Source organism: Kogia breviceps, chromosome 4 (genome assembly GCF_026419965.1).
Source record: "Kogia breviceps isolate mKogBre1 chromosome 4, mKogBre1 haplotype 1, whole genome shotgun sequence".
Taxonomy (NCBI): Eukaryota; Metazoa; Chordata; class Mammalia; order Artiodactyla; family Physeteridae; genus Kogia; species Kogia breviceps.
In genome coordinates, this window is record NC_081313.1 from 44,499,443 (window position 1) to 44,518,434 (window position 18,992).

The 18,992-nt window shown below is 38.2% G+C and overlaps 2 long non-coding RNA genes across 2 annotated transcripts in view; one reads left to right on the forward strand and one right to left on the reverse strand.

The window, feature by feature from the left end:
• Window positions 1–18,992, forward strand: part of LOC136793999 (uncharacterized) — a 176,868-nt gene that overhangs the window by 103,380 nt on the left and 54,496 nt on the right. The gene's annotated exons all lie outside the window — the stretch shown is intronic.
• Window positions 11,985–13,552, reverse strand: LOC136794160 (uncharacterized). The gene is made up of 4 exons (XR_010840526.1): window positions 13,487–13,552; window positions 12,736–12,805; window positions 12,417–12,507; window positions 11,985–12,287 (listed from the first exon to the last, which is right to left on the reverse strand). It is a non-coding gene; the product is annotated as an uncharacterized lncRNA (long non-coding RNA).

The following is an 18,992-nucleotide window of genomic DNA, read 5'->3' on the forward strand; positions in this document are numbered from 1 at the left end:
TACACGTTATTTAATCTCCCTGTGCTCCCAATTCTCATCTGCAGAATCAGGATTTGTTGATTCAGTTGCTGTTTTGACACTGAGAACTGCAAGGGTGAACAAAATATACAAAACTCCCATTTTTATGTTGGTTATGTTCCAGTGATGATGGTAATAGTACCTATTTTGTAGATTTGTTGTGAGAATTAAATAGGTCTTCATATGTAAAGGACTTGGAACCATGCCTGGCACATAAGAAGTGCATAATGACTATTAGGTATTGCTATTATATATGTAACTCTGATATGTTTAGTCTTAAAAGCTGTGAGTATTCGTGGTCCATCCATTATCCTTCAACTTGACATCATGTTTCAAAGTACCAGCCTAAAGAATTCATAGGCCTCAAATGATTAGAATTTAGTAATTTCTGACTTTTCTTTCTGTCCTAGTTGAAGTGGTTTTCTCACTGTCCTTGGTCCCCACTTTGGTTCTCCTCCCTCTGTCCTATGGTAGAGTACCAAGTTAACTCTCCCTGGAATGGTTCTGGAACCCTGCCCTCTTGCCCCCTCCCCATCTGTCTTGAGTGGTATAAGTTCTCCTGTATGAGACACCCCTACACTCCCCCACCCTATCCCTAATTGCCCAGCCTACGGGGACATCTTTTTCACCTCTCTTCTCGTATAGCACTCCCTTCCAGTACCACTTATTTGACCCTGAGCACTTCTGCTCTGAATTGTAGGCTCTGTTTTTCTATACAGACCTTGTCAACAGGTGAGGAGGAAGGATGGGGCAATGTCTTGTATGTCTTTGCATTTTCCCATAGTCCTTTGCACAATATGTGTGGTTTGTTTCCATTTGGCTTTGATGGACTTTCTGTGTGTAGAGAAACTGTGAGAGGTTTTGCTGCTATGGATTTTCTCAGCCTAGTGATGTACAGAGCACTTAGGAAGGCTCTCGGAGAGAAGGGAGGTATCGGTAATTACGGATGGGTTGAGTCTAAACATTGCAACTTGCACGTCCTTTGAAGTGAACTTGTAGAACTGCAATGAGAAATGGAGAAGGTAGGTCTCCACTGGCTTTTGTTGTTGTGCACTAACCAAATGCAGGTAGAAAAATCAACTTAGCAAATGTGTTAAGTTGCCTCTCAGGTGTTAGCAATTAGTTTCCATCTTGCTGCTCAGTGTTGTTCATGAGCCAACAGCAACAGCAACACGTGGGAGCTAGTTACACCCACAGAGTCTCAGGCTCCACCAGAGACCTGCTGTATCAGAATCTGCATTTTAACAAAAGAACCAGGTAATTCTTATGTACACTAAATTTCGAGAAGCACTGAATTCTAAAGTTGAACATTTAAATATTCCTGTATGTGGGACCCTCCCTAAACAAATTAAATGAGAATCTTCAGGAAGGGACCAGGCCTAAGTATTTTTTAAAGCTTTTCAGGTGATTCCAATGTGTAACAAAAGTTGAGAACCACTAATATGGGATGATTTCTGGATTGGTAAATATTTAGTAAAGGAGCAGATATGAATCTGTTTACCTTTGGGATAGCTTCTCTTCTCTTTCCTTTTCTTTTCTCTCTTTTTCTTCCTTTCCCTCCCTTCCCTTCCCTTCTCTTCTCTTCTCTCTTCTTTTTAACAATATGGCAAATGCACATTAGGTGAATTGACAGAACTGGTTCATAAATCCCCAGCCAGACTGCATTTTTTTTCTGTCATGTTGTATTGATTCCATATGTCTAGCCCAATGTCCAGCCATAGCCTTTCTGGGCTGATCAGCCTCATAGCCTGTTGACTGTTGAACAGAGGCCAATCCCCCTGCAATAGGCCCAGTCAGATATTGTCAAAGCATAAAACAAAGGACATGACACTGGCATTGGCTCTGGGGCTGGAATTAGATCAGGAAAGGCACTTCCTCTGTGATCTGAGGTAGAATAAGACTTGAGTTTGAGTGTCGAGTTGTGTTCAGAGGTGAGGGTTAACATCGGAGAATGTATCCAAGAGATATGTACGTGTATGGGGCCAAAATTCTGTAATAAATCCAGGGTCCTCAAGTTACGTAAATGCAAGACCAGTGTAGGTGTGAGGGTCAGGGTAGAAATGAAGCCAAGGCTCCCAAGACACTGACCATGAATCGACCTGTGTTGTCTAGAACTTGTTTTTATTTGGCCACAGAATAAGCTGCCCAGAGTTAAAGGCATAGGGTTTGTGTAAATAAATAACAGCTATTACAGTTCTGAGATCCTCTGATGTGCTCCAATTAGTACCTTATCCTTGGTGCTGAGGGACCAACTCCTTATGGTAATAGTCTCCTGCAATGAATTTTCTTTCCTTATTAGAAATATGATTTATTCTGAATATGTTAAGACTTTGGGGATAGGAGATAAGAATGTCTTATCAGGACTCCAAAGGATCCAGATGGCCATTGTTTAATGGTACGATAAATATAATGTAAGGTTAAAGAAGAAGACTGCTTTGAAAAGTAGTTAGATGGTCATGAATTATTTGTGAATGAGGCTGAGGTAGAGTAGGTAGATATATTCTTTCCTTGTCCATTAGTATAGAAGCAATTTTTCCCTTCATGAGCCTTGAACACAGCAAGGAACATCAAGGCATTTCTAGGTTGGTAAAGACTAAGAATTATCTTCCTGACTTCCTTCACACTAAAAAAAAACCACCTCAAAACATAATATATGGTTGTTTCTATAGGGCCATGCCATCTTAAAAAGCTGCAAAGAGGTGGAATGGTAGGGAATGACAGTGCTATCCAGTCACGTATTGGTGGTGGTAAATACATTTCTATGTATTTCTGATATTACAGATATTCTGTGCTAATCCTAAAAGCCATAAGAGAACTCAGTAGTGTGGAAAGACTGGAAAGAAAGTGCATTTCTCCTTCTGAAAAGGGCATAAGGAGGCATAAGCACCATCTTTGCTTCACCAATGGATTTGCAAATAAGACATTTTCCCAAAAGTAGATAATCAAAGAGGAAAATGTGAGAATTTTATTCTCCAATTCTTCCAGTGAAGTGCAATAGCAAAGTCATTGTATAAATGGCAGTCCAAAGGTTGTGATAAAGAATTCAGGTATATTAGGGTACTTAAAAATAAATAAACTGAGTCCTTTACTGGTGAAGAAATTGAAACTCCCAAATGTCAAGTGGTTTGCCCAAAGCTGCTGATAGCCTGAAGTGGTCCCCAATACTGTAACATTTAATGGGTTGTCAGGCTGATTGTTTCATAGAACAGAGGTCCTTCTAATCAAGAAGTGTTGTGTAGAACAAAGCATCCTCCTTCACCACAGGAAAGCTGTTTCCTTCTGAGGAGTACCGCTTATTCTTGATTATTCAGGTGATCAATTATCTCATGGCTCCTCCCATTCACTGCTGGTTTCTTTCCCTGTTCTTAGTCAGTTCTTGGGAGGGGAGAGAAATAAAGGGGGTAAAACACATAGTCATTCTTCTACCTATTACTGTTTCGGTAGGGAGCTTGTGGGGAGAGAGCGTTGGTGGAAAGAGTAAAATAATTTGTGGTGATTACCTGTGGCTTTTATTTGTTCTAAAATATTAATGACAGAACAGAAAAATTGAGAGTTTAACTAAAAATACATTGGTACTCATATTGCAAAACCTCCAGTGTTTCATGACTAAAAATTTAAATGTTGAATCTTATTCAATCACATAAATCACTAATTTTTAGTCTGAGATTAGTTCATGATTTATACTCCTGTTGGAAACAGTGTTTTAGACATTAAGCTTTGTATTTGTAAACGTGTATAGGAGTGTGAGTGAGTGAAAGAAGGTAAGTTCCCAGGCTTTTCTAAGCTGAGAGTGTCAACCTATATGTGAACAAATGCCTTCCTAGTCGATACTGGGTGTAAACCACTTGAAATTTTGGAGGAAGGCCAACATTTCATCATCTTGGCTGATCTTTCCACACACAGTATAATGCTCTTGAGTGCCATACCAGGGCAATAAAATGCCAAAGGCTTGTCCAAAATGCCAACGATAATACACCTATTTTCATCTCGCACAGCCACTGTAGTTCACGAAGTTACTTTCCCAACTGAAAAATGTTGGTGAACCAGCATGGTAAGGCCTAGATAAGTACCTACTTCCAGTTACTGGCAAACAGCAGAGACAATTAAACTTCAGTATTGAGTCACTTGTCAGCTGGGCAGGCTGACTTCAACTCCTACCACTGAGTTTTCAAGCTGCTTAGGATTTTGCCATATTGAGCTTAACATATTAACTCTATGTTAATAGAGTTGTGCTGTTAAATTCTAGAAAAACCAAAGGCTTTTAATAGAGGCTGAATGCCTGTATTCTGGAGCATGTGCAATACTTATCATTCTAGTTGCTGAGCTGAAATTGGGTTGTCAGTGCCAGGAGGGGAGATTATTACATGCATTGATGCATTGTGAGCAGACAAAATGCAATTCCTCCTTGTTGGTTAAGAACCTTTGCAAATACCAAGTCAGTCTCCCCCCCACACATGAGTCTTCTTCATCACTTCAGTGGGAGTTTTATGTGGGAATTAAGAAGAGAAAAATGTCACTCAGGGTGTGTGTCTGATCATGATTTAATATCTAAGCCAAGAAGTCCTCAGCAAGTGAAAGCTCCTACCCACGTAACAGTAAATCATGCACACATGCAGCAACGGGTCTTAGAAGAAGCCTCTGCAGTGTTTGGATGGAATGAGCTGTAAGCTTTGTCATTTTGAATTTGATAAACCTAAACGGACATTTACAAGAGAGCTTCATATTAAGATGTTTAATTGAGTACAAATGATAGAATGGTCAATCCTTTGTTCTCACTTTGTAGGAGGACCATAAAAGTCCCAGTTGATATTTGCTGAGAGAAAAAAAAAATCCTAAAATAATTTAAATGCTTTCATGGCCTAAAATAGCAGAGTGGGAGGAAATGAGGGAGACAAGAGGGGCAGAATGTGTGTGAGAACTGAAGGCTTCCTTGACTAACCAATTAATTATACCTTTCTGTATGATTAAGATGCATTCATTGAAAATTAGAGTCCATATAATTTTGATTACTGTTAAAACAAATACAAACACTAAATAAGCACAACCATGTTTTATTAAAATAAATAATGGAGCTTACAGGATCCGTTCATGGTATTTAAATGCAGTACCACCTTGTGGGGCTGTTTCCCATGGGGTAATTACATGACTCAGTCCTCCGGACACCCAGCTGAGCCGACGCAGATTTACAGGGAGTGAGGAGAGGTTGGCCTGTGATTCCTTCTGCTTGGGATTTGAGTTGCTGAGTTAGTGTAGACCTGGGTGTGATCTCCAGCCTGCACCACTAAGCAGTCTCCTCAACAGGAAGGGGACGTTTGTAACTAAAGAGGCAGTCATGCTGTGACTCTGGCCTTATTCATGTTTGAAAACTAAAGAAATGAGAGAAACACTAAGAATGAAGCTTTATGTAACTTTATCCAAGAGACCTGGGGAGGCCGTATTGACTCTACAAGGGCTGGAGCCAAGGATGCCCTTCTGTAGGGCATGCTGTGGTCCCACCAGGATGGAATCCACCATTGTTCTTTAATGGAAACACATTCCAACTGTGCCCCTGGCTCCTTACACTACAATATGGTAGGTTTCATCACCTGCAAGGAGAGATATCTTGACTTATAACTTTTAAATATCTTAGCTGTAGCTCCCAGAAGCAGTCCATGCAACATTTTGCAGGTAGAACAGATCATGTTTAAGACTTTACATGAGGGCCCTTAAAATTATATTGGGGTAACTTTTTCAGGCAGGTAAATAAAACAGAACATCATGTTTCATATAGGATTTTACCATCACAGCAGCATGCTTGTGCTGATTTTATCTAGCACGGCACTTTTTGGTTTCTTACCATCATAACTGTGGACTGAGTTCTGGCTTTTATATATGCTGCTCTCAACGACTGGTTTCTCTAACTTTAAACTGGATAAGTGTACATACACATGAATGTGTGTGCATGTGTATGTTTTGAAAGACTTTTGTTTTCTTCAGAACAGTTTTAGGTTCACAGCAAAATTGAGAGGAAGGTACGGAGATTTTCCATGTACTCCATTCCTCCACACGTGCACCTCCTCCCCTATCATTAATATCCCTCACCAGAGCAGCGCATACAAATACAACAATGCAACTGATGAACCTACATTGACACATCCTAAGCACCTGAAGTCTGTAGTTTACCTTAGGGTTCAGTATTGGTGGTGTACATTTTATGGGTTTAAACAAAATGTGTATTGACATGTATTCCTCATTATAGTAGCATAGAGAGTATTTTTGATGCCCTAAAGATCCCCTGTGCTCTGCCTAGGCATCCCTCCCTTTACCCACAAGCCCTGGAAACCACTGACCTTTTTACTGTCTCCATAGTTTTGCCTTTTCCAGGATGTCATATGGTTGGAATCATACAGTATATAGCCTTTTAAAATTGGATTCTTCTGTTTAGTAATATGCGTTTCAGTTCCCTCTTTTTCATGGCTTTATAGCTTATTTCTTTTTAGCACTGAATAATATTCCTTTATCTAGAATGAAATGTACCACAGTTAAATTATCCATTTACCTGTTGAAGGACATATTAACTGCTTCCAAGTTTTGGCAGTTATGAATAAAACTGCTAGACACATCTGTATGTAGGTTTTTATGTAGATATAAGTTTTCAGCTCCTTTGGTAAATACCAAGGAGCCATAATTGCTGGCTTTTCTGGTAAGATATATTTAGTTTTACAAGAAACTGCAAAACTGTCTTCCAAAGTGGCTATACCATTTTTTATTCCCATGAGCAGTGAATGAGCATTCCTGTTGCTCCACATCCTATCATTTGGTGTTGTCAGTGTTCCGGATTTTGCTGTCCTAATAAGTCTTAGTGGTACCTCATTGTTTTAATTTGCATTTCCCTGATGATGTATGATGCAGAGCATCTTTTCATATGCTTATTTGCCATCTGTATATTTTCTTTGGTGAGGTGTCTGTTGAGGTATTTGGGCCATTTTTCAATTGGGTTCTCTGTTTTCTTATTGTTGAGTTTTAAAAGTTCTTTGTATATTTTGGATAACAGTTTTCAGATGTGTCTATTGCAAATATTTTCTCCCAGTGTGTGGCTTATTTTCTCACTGTTTTTGCAGAGTAGAAGTTTTAAATTTTAATGAATCCAGCTTATTATTTCTTTCATGAATCATGACTATGATGTTATATCTAAAAAAATCACCACCATACCCAATGTCATCTAGTTTTTCTCCTATAAGTTGTGTTTTTAAGTTGGGTCTCTCCACAAGTATAATATTCTTCCGTTGCAGATATAAGCATTGCCATTCTTCTCCCTTCCATTACCCCGAGATGGAATTATGAGTGGGAAGGAAATCTAACTGGTATGGACATTGTTACAGAGAAATCCAAAGCAATGCCAATTGGCAGAGGGAAGGAAGATTCTTAGTGTTTGGCAATTAATTCTTATCCTTTTGGCCAAGAAAATTTATCCACAGAAACATTGTTTTAAAAGCCTACAGTGCTACACCTTTCCTAGGTTCCTGAATATTGCTGGGAAAATCCAAGCCACATGAAGATACTCTTTACTTATCTGCAGGGAAATCAAGCTATTGGATTATTAACTCTGGGTTATATCATAACTACACTGTTTGATGATGTGTCTGGGCATTAGAGGAAGAACTGTTGCAGACTAGCGTGGGTGCTGGTTTATTTTGAAGCTGAGTTTATTTGAAAAGAACTCTTTACAAGTTTCTGTGTGTTGTATTGGTTGGCCCAGAGAGTTGATACAAGTCTTGAAGCTGGAGGTTGTGAGATAAATAATGCAGGGTAGAAACTTGCCCCACTAATTAATCAGAATCTTGTGAATCCAATTGGAGTGAGTCACAGACAACCAACTGTTGTCAACTGTTGAAGTAAAATGGGACTGTAAGACTGTTCTAGATGAAAGACAACAACAATTTTTGATCTAGTTGCTAAACAAAGAAAGGAAAAGAAATGAAAAAAGAAGATTCAAAGTTTGTAACTGATTCCTGGTGAAAGACATTGCCACTCAACACAATTTTATTCACAGGTTTATTCAACAATAAATGTCAATTAAATCATAATTAAATAGAAGGAGGGCTTCCCTGGTGGCGCAGTGGTTGAGAATCCGTCTGCTGATGCAGGAGACACGGGTTCGTGCCCCGGTCCGGGAAGGTCCCACATGCCGCGGAGCAACTAAGCCCGTGAGCCATGGCCGCTAGGCCTGTGCGTCCGGAGCCTGTGCTCCACAACGGGAGAGGCCACAACAGTGAGAGGCCCGCAAAAAAAAAAAAAAAAAAAAAAAGAAGGAATTATAAGAGTTATTATTTGCATCAACTTGCAAGTGTGTAAACACATCCTTAATGTGACAATTTCTTAGACCTTATCAAATCCCTCATCAATTAATTTTTTTCTCAAACAAGTGTGTTTGATCATATTAGAGAAGTTTTTCATATACCGTTTTTCTGGTTGGTTTTCAATAAGTTGGCACTTTATGCTTCCCCTCTTTTTTCATCCATTGTCTTTATAGTTTATGTATTTTCTGAGTCTCTACAGGAAACAATTTCCAGTATGCCTTTAGTAAAAGAAAGAGCAGGGTGGAATGCCTTAAACTTTAAAATATCACATTAGTGAGAAATACTTGCCCAATATGCAGAAATATCATCAAAGTGTTATTAATAAGCAAAGTGATGGATCCTAATTACATAAAAGCCTTCTGCTAATAACGCTGGTCAAGTTAACATAAAATAAAAACTGATAATGGCATTTTTGACAGTTGAGTGGTCTCAGATATTCTAAGATGCTCAAGTCTAATATCAATGGTATTTCTCCCGCATTCTATATCTTGTAAGTTTGGGTGAAAATTGTATTTAGGATGTTTATGAAGCCAAAAAGTAGACATATGTGGAAAGAGAGTTTTAAGGTCTGAATTATCTGAGGTGAGTACATACTGATGCATCCTGAGACTTAGGCTGGAATCAAACATTTTGAAAATTTCCTGATATGAAATAAATGACTTACTAAACATGTTCTAAAGTTCAATCACCCTCTGCAGGAGACTATTTTTTCTCCAGTGTCCTGAAATGCACCTTAAAAAATAAAACTCCTTTGAAATATGCACCATCACTGATGGAAATAGAAATTGCAGTAATTAAACAGTGGAATAAGAAGTATGCTTTACAGGGTACTGTTAAACTAGGAGAGACCTACTCAACCTCGCTAAGAACCTCTAAGCATTAATGGAGCTTTTATTTAGATATTGCAGAGGATTCTTTTGTAAGATGGCTTTATCCTCAGACTATACCCATTTATTTGAGGAGAGGTAACATCAGACAATTATTAGATACAAAACATCTGAGTTCTAGTCTCAGCCCCGATCTCTAGCAAACTCTGACCTAGTCCAGGAAAAGGACAGTCTAAATCCTCCTGCTAGCAATGGACTCTGTGACTTTGGGCAAGCCATTTAGTCACTAAGTCTCCATCTATTCATCTTTAAATTGGACTCCTCTTTGCTGTCTTCCTTTTGCAGGTTACAGAGATAATATTGGTAAATTGCTTTGAGTTTCTAAGAAGAAAAGCACACTTCAGATACAAGCACCATTATATTGTTTTGAAATCAAGCTATATCTTTGTTTCCTTCAAACATCCCTTCTGCTGTCAGGTGTGTCTACTATAACTGGTCAAGCCAATACTTATCTGTTATGCCTTTCCCTATTCCTGTTAGTTATCCTATTTTGCATATTATTCCCAATTCGATTTCTTTGGGAATAATCTATGAATGAGCAAGTCATATCGACCATAAGAGCATGGTTTTCAGAAACAGGCTTGTGCTATAATATATGTTAAGTGATGGTAAAACAACATCCAATAGCTTCTTGTATTTTGAAATGGTTATGTACAATAAAAATAATAATTAATGTTGTAAATTTCAAGTACACCTTTCATCTGATCATCTCAAAGTATTATTAAACTCCACAACACCCCTGTACCATACATATTATTATTTCCATTTTACAAGTGAAGAAACTGAGGTTCAACAAGGTTATGTGACTAGTGCAGGACACAAAATGAGTCAGTGTCAGGAAGGGGATTTAGTGTTTCCAACGCCCAGTCAATGAGCTAATTATTGCTCTGATTTCAAAGATGGAAGGTATGACTGACTCACAGGATTCAGGAGTGGCACTTCAGTGCTTAGGTTATCTGGTGCCTTCGTTCTCCCATTGATTTCTGTTCTTAACTTTTGGAAGGTTTCTGGCTTCTCAAACTCATGCATCAGTGAATAAAATAGAGCTTGGCATAGGCTATAAAGCTCAAATTAGTTAATGTTATAATATCTTTAGCCGAGCAGAAAATATCTAGTGGGAACGAATGTTGAAAGTTAGTACTAACCTGATGGGGTGAATTACCTGTTGATTTTCTTATCCTGCTGTGCCCCATGCAATGCTGTAGCAGAAAGGTTTAGTATACTAAGTAGCATTTTATCACTAGAGAAAGAATAGTCTGTAGTGTTGATTTAATTTGCTTTAAATAATAAGAATTAGAAATTGACTACCTAGCATTAATAACCTATATCCTATGAACTGGCTCAGAGAGTTGGGGTAGACTGCAGTCCGTAACCTTAGCTAGGTCACACCTGTGTCTCAGTTTGGGTGGATCAGTCTCACCTCAGAACTGCCTCTCTAGGTTACTTTGGGGTTGTTTTCAAGATTCTAACGCAAATGACTTTTTCTTCAAAGTGTAGCAACATTTTTCTTCTCACAAATAAGTTTCCAAAACTTTTCTTGTCTAATTTATGGAATCATTTAATAAAATCCTTATTAGGAGTGAACAGTTTCAGCCCAGACACTTGAATTTATCTCAGATCGGCACCATAAGTACAGAAAATCCTGGTGATTTCTGTAGGTAAGCGAGGCAAAATAGCTCAGTACTTCAGAGTCCTAGTTTGGATTTAATCCCGGCTAGGTTTCTCACTAGTTGTAGGACCTTGGGCAGATTACTAAATCTCTTTGAGCTTGTTTTATCATTTGTAAAATGGAAATACTATTTCTATATCCTGGGTTGATTGTGCAGATAAATTGAGATAGTGTAGGAAAATCCTGAACATGATACCTGGCATTTGATAGGCAATCAGTAAATGGTGTTAATATCAATGTTAGTACTAGTCTTTTAATTACTCCCTGAATTTACAAGGAAATGATCCTAACAAAGACTGATGATAAATATGGAGATTTGGAAAGAATAAAAAGACAGAGTATGTCCAAAATAAAATAGGTGCTAAGCTGAACCCTCCGGCATTTGTGTCTGGAGAAACAAGGTGAAAAGGTGTTGAGTGTGTGATCAGATGGCTCTTAGGGACTGAAGCAGGAACGAATGGCACATTAATTACAGGAGAAAGCAGGGTATATAAATTGGCACAGAATATTCTTGTGCTCTTTCTCTCACAAAAATGTTATTGTTACTTTGGGGTATTACAATGGAAAATTGTTCTCAGTAAGTCCAGCTTTTCCTTTGATGTTTCCTAGGAAATTGCACTTGGCTTGCACTTGGCTCAAGCATTTAACGTTATTTTCAAAGAAGTTTCGAAAATGTTTGTGAAAATAATAAGACCAAAGTTAAAGCTAATGTAAAATAAAGAATCATTCCAGGTGGGGCTGGGAGTAAAATACAAATAGCTTTTCGCTTAATAAAAAAAAAAGACTGATTCATTAAATACATATTTGCCATTTAGATTTAAAAGTACTTGGGAAGGAGAGGGGAAGATGCTTTCCTTTTGGTCTAAGGACAGCAGATAGTTAGGAGACATGAAGCCATTTTCTCTTTTCCTAACCTTGCAGGAAGATACATACAGTCTGAATTAAGTCCACGAGACAGAAAATCTCATTGAAATTTATAATCCAGGATTCCAGAATAATGCATGAAAATGAAATTTGTGATAGTTACAAGCACTAGAATACTAATTTGTCAATCAATACATAGTCTGCAGCTCACATCAAAATCTGTATTTATTTCCAGATGATTATCCCACCTGATTTATCAGTCTGTCCCTTCACTGTTTACATGCTTACTGCACTTCAGTACCTGTCTTTAGATGGGTCATTGGAGAATTTTAATTCTTCTCTCACTAATTCTATAGATTATTTATTTCAGGATTACCTCTTCATTGGTTTTCCTATTTCTAGTTTCTTCCTTATTCAATCTATTCATCACAATTTCTGCCCAAAATGATTAAAGATGAAAATCCCAGAATATGATGATATCATTGCTCAAATTAAAAGCGTTCAGAATCTCTGCAAAGGAAAACAAAAGTTTGAACTTATTACCATGCCATTCATATCCCTTCAAAATAAGCACCCAACCTAGTTTTCAGATTTGATCACAGATTATCCCCCCACCTAAAAACACTTTCTGCTTCGTACCATTCAAGAAGTCAACATTAGTATTGATGTGGCAAAACCAAACCAGTTTGAGAGGTGATGAAAGAGAAAAGTCTGTGTGGCACACCGGGTTCTAGAACATAACAAGAGAAGAGACTGGGGACAAAAATCAAACCCAGAGCCCACATGCTTGATGAAGAGACTAGGCCAAAAGATGAGGAAGAATATATGGCAGGTTAAGAATTTGCATGGACTTATGATTATTGTTATTATTGTTACTGCCACAATTCCAATTGATTTTTTATTCTATTAGCTGGTCTCAGTAGAATACAAGCCCGAGAGCAACTTTACGCTTTCTTACCCACTCCTTAATGTAGACTGCGTAAAGCCCTTGTTCTCCATGCCTGGATGAAATAGCTTTCCCAGTGACTCTTAAATAATAAAAAGACTCCAGTTAGTTTCAAGAATTAAAGAGTTCAGTCCAGTTTTAAAGGAGGTCTTGGCCATGGAGGTATCAGAAAGGGCAGTTAGCAAGTAGAGAGAAGGTAAGTGAGGCTAGTCTAGTCGTCACCTGTGTTTCTCCCCTCTGGATGAGGGACTCATGACTGTTGAATTTTTCTTTGGGGGATACATTTGTGGGATCCTTGGAGCTCCTTTGATCATGATCTCAGGATGCAGTAAATTTTATGAGTAATAATTATCAGTCGCTGGTCACTTTCAATTGTCTACCGCATCCCTTGAGCTTCTCAAGGGCCACTTCACTATGGGGAACATGGTGTCCTCTTGGAGAGGGTCTGTTTTGGATTGAGACAGAATGTTTTATTTTCCCCCATGGGATTCACATCTAGAAACAGGGAAGTAAAACCCCTTTGCCAGTCATAGATGAAGAAACACTGCCATCCCACACAGCTCTCCTTTTCTTTGTTATGAAAGAGCAAAGTCTTTCTTCCCTCTTTTTCACTGTTTGGTCTTTCACCTTTAAATGTTTTCTAAACCCCCAAACACCAGTCCCCATGTCCCCCAGAATACTGGAGATGAATGTCAAGCTCTCCCATTAGTCACTTTTCAACCTGTTAGGCTAAGTTTGAAGTGAGGCTGCAGCTCTTCCCTACCTTCATCCAAGGAGAAGTAAAAGACTCGGCATCTTTTTCCAAAGAAATTTTCTCTTTTGATTTTTTTCAACCTCAATCTTTTATATAGCTGGAGGAAGTGATCACCTGATCCTGGTAGCACTGGCTTGGAGCCAGTTCTCTTCTAATCTTTTTGAGATAGTTTAGCACCCTACTTTAGACTTTGCAGATAATGTGGTATCTGCTATTTTGTTCTTGGCCTTTGCATCTCTGCCAAAATTCCAGGGCAACAGAAAGAGTTACATTCAAGTTTCAACATCCCATGACTCTCTGGTGGTAGCTGTGGCAGTTTTTTGTTTTTTGTTTTTTTTCTTATTGAAGTATAGTTGATTTACAATGTTTCAGGTGTACAGCAAAGTGCTTCAGTTATATATGTGTATATATATGTATATATGTATATTCTTTTTCAGATTCTTTTCCATTATATGTTATTAAAAGATATTGAATATAGTTCCCTGTGCTGTACAGTAGGTCCTTGTTATTGATATTTATCTATTTTATATATAGTCGTGTGTATCTGTTAATCTGAAACTCCTAATTTATCTCTCCTCTACCCCCACCTTTCCCCTTTGGTAAACATAAGTTTGTTTTCTATGTCTGTGAATCTGTTTCTGTTTTGTATATAGATTCATTTGTATTATTTTTTATATTTATTTATTTTAATTTTTTTTGTGGTACATGGTCCTCTCACTGCTGTGGCCTCTCCCGTTGCGGAGCACAGGCTCCGGACGCGCAGGCTCAGCGGCCACGGCTCACGGGCCCAGCCGCTCCGCAGCATGTGGGATCTTCCCGGACCGGGGCACGAACCTGCGTCCCCTGCATCAGCAGGCAGACTCCCAACCACTGTGCCACCAGGGAAGCCCTGTATTATTTTTTAGATTCCACATATAAGTGATATCAATGATACTTGTCTTTCTCTGTCTGAATTACTTCACTCAGTATGATAATCTCTAGATCCATTCATGTTGTTGCAAATTGCATTATTTTATTCTTTTTTATGTTCATTTGGCTGTGGCACTTCTTTTTTTTTTTTCTAGAGTACTTTGGTTTTTTTTAACATTTTTATTGCAGTATAATTGTTTTACAATGGTGTGTTAGTTTCTGCTTTATAACAAAGTGAATCAGTTATACATATACATATGTTCCCATATCTCTTCCCTCTTGCATCTCCCTCCCTCCCACCCTCCCTATCCCACCCCTCTAGGTGGTCACAAACCACCTAGCTGATCTCCCTGTGCTATGCGGCTGCTTCCCACTAGCTATCCACCCTACTTTTGGTAGTGTATATATGTCCCTGCCACTCTCTCACTTCGTCCCAGCTTACTCTTCCCCCTCCCCATATCCTCAAGTCCATGCTCTAGTAGGTCTGTGTTTTATTCCCATCCTACCACTAATCTCTTCATGACATTTTTTTCCCTTAGATTCCATATATATATGTTAGCATACGGTATTTGTTTTTATCCTTCTGACTTACTTCACTCTGTATGACAGACTCCAGGTCTATGCACCTCATTACAAATAACTCAGTTTCATTTCTTTTAATGGCTGAGTAATATTCCATTGTATATATGTGCCACATCTTCTTTATCCATTCATCTGTTGATGGACACTTAGGTTGCTTCCATGTCCTGGCTATAGTAAATAGAGCTGCAGTGGACATTTTGGTACATGACTCTTTTTGAATTATGGTTTTCTCAGGGTATATACCCAGTAGTGGGATTGCTGGGTCCTATGGTAATTCTATTTGTAGTTTTTTAAGGAACCTCCATACTGTTCTCCATAGTGGCTGCATCAATTGACATTCCCACCAGCAGTGCAAGAGTGTTCCCTTTTCTCCACACCCTCTCCAGCATTTATTGTTTCTAGATTTTTTGATGATGGCCATTCTGACCGGTGTGAGATGATATCCCATTGTAGTTTTGATTTGCATTTCTCTAATGATTAATGATGTTGATCATTCTTTCATGTGTTTGTTGGCAATCTGTATATCTTCCTTGGAGAAATGTCTATTTAGGTCTTCTGCCCATTTTTGGATTGGGTTTTTTGTTTTATTAATGTTGAGCTGCATGAGCTGCTTGTAAATTTTGGAGATAAATCTTTTGTCAGTTGCTTCATTTGCAACTATTTTCTCCCATTCTGAGGGTTGTCTTTTCGTCTTGTTTATGGTTTCCTTTGCTGTGCAAAAGCTTTTAAGTTTCATTAGGTCCCATTTGTTTATTTTTGTTTTTATTTCCATTTCTATAGGAGGTGGGTCAAAAAGGATCTTGCTGTGATTTATGTCATAGAGTGTTCTGCCTAAGTTTTCCTCTAAGAATTGACAGTGTCTGGCCTCACATTTAGGCCTTTAATCCATTTTGAGTTTATTTTTGTGTATGGTGTTAGGGAGTGTTCTAATTTCATTCTTTTACATGTAGCTGTCCAGTTTTCCCAGCACCACTTATTGAAGAGTCTGTCTTTTCTCCACTGTATATTCTTGCCTCCTTTATCAAAGATAAGGTGACCATATGTGCATGAGTTTATCTCTGGGCTTTCTTTCCTGTTCCACTGATCTATATTTCTGTTTTTGTGCCAGTACCATCCTGTCTTGATTACTGTAGCTTTGTAGTATAGTCTGAAGTCAGGGAGCCTGATTCTTCCAGCTCCGTTTTTCTTTCTCAAGATTGCTTTGGCTATTCGGGGTCTGTTGTGTTTCCATACAAATTGTGAAATGTTTTGTATTACTTCTGTAAAAAATGCCAGTGTTAGTTTTATAGGGATTGCATTGAATCTGTAGATTGCTTTGGGTAGTAGAGTCATTTTCATAAGATTGATTCCTCCAATCCAAGAACATGGTATATCTCTCCATCTATTTGTATCATCTTTAATTTCTTTCATCAGTGTCTTATAATTTTCTGCATACAGGTCTTTTGTCTCCTTAGGTAGGTTTATTCCTAGATATTTTATTCTTTTTGTTGCAGTGGTAAATGGGAATGTTTTCTTAATTTCCCTCTCAGATTTTTCATCATTAGTGTATAAGAATGCCAGAGATTTCTGTGCATTAATTTTGTATCATGCTACTTTACCAAATTCATTGATTAGCTCTAGTAGTTTTCTGGTAGCACCCTTAGGATTCTCTATGTATAGTATCATGTCATCTGCAAACAGTGACAGCTTTACTTCTTCTTTTCCGATTTGAATTCCTTTTATTTCTTTTTCTTCTCTGATTGCTGTGGCTAGAACTTCCAAAACTATGTTGAACAATAGTGGTGAGAGTGGGCAACCTTGTCTTGTTCCTGATCTTAGTGGAAATGGTTTCAGTTTTTCACCATTGAGGATGATGTTGGCTGTTGGTTTGTCATATATGGCCCTTATTATGTTGAGGAAAGTTCCCTCTATGCCTACTTTCTGGAGGGTTTTTATCATAAATGGGTGTTGAATTTTGTCAAAAGCTTTCTCTGCATCTATTAAGATGATCATACGGTTTTTCTCCCTCAGTTTGTTGATATAGTGTCTCACATTGATTGATTTGTGTATATTGAAGAATCCTTGCATTCCTGGAATAAACCCCACTTGATCATAGTGTATGATCCTTTTAATGTGCTGTTGGATTCTGTTTGCTAATATTTTGTTGAGGATTTTTGCATGTATGTTCATCAGTGATATTGGCCTGTAATTTTCTTTCTTTGTGACGTCTTTGTCTGGTTTTGGCATCAGGGTGATGGTGGCCTCATGAATGAGTTTGGGAGTGTTTCACCGTCTGCTATATTTTGGAAGACTTTGAGAAGGATAGGTGTTAGCTCCTCTCTAAATGTTTGATAGAATTCACCTGTGAAGCCATCTGGTCTGGGTTTTTGTTTGTTGGAAGATTTTTAATCACAGTTTCAATTTCAGTGCTTGTGGTTGGTCTCTTCATATTTTCTATTTCTTCCTGGTTCAGTCTTGGCAGGTTGTGCATTTCTAAGAATTTGTCCATTTCTTCCAGGTTGTCCATTTTATTGGCATAGAGTTGCTTGTAGTACTCTCTCATGATCCTTTGTATTTCTGCAGTGTCAGTTGTTACTTCTCCTTTTTCATTTCTAATTCTATTGATTTGAGTCTTCTCCCCTTTTTTTTTTTTTTTTTTTTTTGCGGTATGCGGGCCTCTCACTGTTGTGGCCTCTCCCATTGCGGAGCACAGGCTCCGGACGTGCAGGCCTGGCGGCCATGGCTCACGGACTTAGTTGCTCTGCGGCATGTGGGATCTTCCCGGACCAGGGCACGAACCCATGTCCCCTGCATCGGCAGGCGGATTCTCAACCACTGCACCACCAGCGAAGCCCTCCCTTTTTTTCTTGATGAGTGTGGCTAATGGTTTATCAATTTTGTTTGTCTTCTCAAAGAACGAGCTTTTAGTTTTATTGATCTTTGCTATCATTTCTTTAATTTCTTTTTCATTTATTTCTGATCTGATCTTTATGATTTCTTTCCTTCTGGGTTTTTTTGTTCTTCTTTCTCTAATTGCTTTAGGTGCACAGTTAGGTGGTTTATTCGAGATGTTTCCTGTTTCTTAAGGTAAGATTGTATTTCTATAAACTTCCCTTTTAGAACTGCTTTTGCTGCATCCCATAAGTTTTGGGTCATCATGTCTCCATTGTCATTTGTTTCTAGGTATTTTTTTATTTCCTTCATGATTTCTTCAGTGATCACTTCGTTATTAAGTAGTGTATTGTTTAGCCTCCATGTGTTTGTATTTTTTACAGATCTTTTCCTGTAATTGATATCTAGTCTCATAGGGTTGTGGTTGAAAAAGATACTTGATACGATTTCAGTTTTCTTAAATTCGCCAAGGCTAGATTTGTGACCCAAGATATGATCTATCCTGGAGAATGTTCCATGAGCACTTGAGAAAAATGTGTATTCTGTTGTTTTTGGATGGAATGTCCTATAAATATCAATTATGTCCATCTTGTTTAATGTATCATTTAAAACGTGTTTCCTTATTTATTTTCATTTTGGATGATCTGTCCATTGGTGAAAGTGGGGTGTTAAAGTCCCCTGCTATGATTGTGTTACTGTTGATTTCTCCTTTTATGACTTTTAGTATTTGCCTTATGTATTGAGTTACTCCTATGTTTGTGCATAAATATTTACAATTGTTATATCTTCTTCATGGATCAATCCCTTGATCATTATGTAGTGTCCTTCTTTGTCTCTTGTAATAGTCTTTATTTTAAAGTCTATTTTGTCTGATATGAGAATTGCTACTCCAGCTTTCTTCTGATTTCCATTTGCATGGAATATCTTTCTCCATCCCCTCACTTTCAGTCTGTATGTGTCCCTAGGTCTGTGGGTCTCTTGTAGAGAGAGCATATATATGGGTCTTGTTTTTGTATCCATTCAGCCAGTCTGTGTCTTTTGGTGGGAGCATTTAATCCATTTACATTTAAGGTAATTATTGATATGTATGTTCCTATTACCATTTACTTAATTGTTTTGGGTTTGTTCTTGTAGGTCTTTTCCTTCTCTTGTG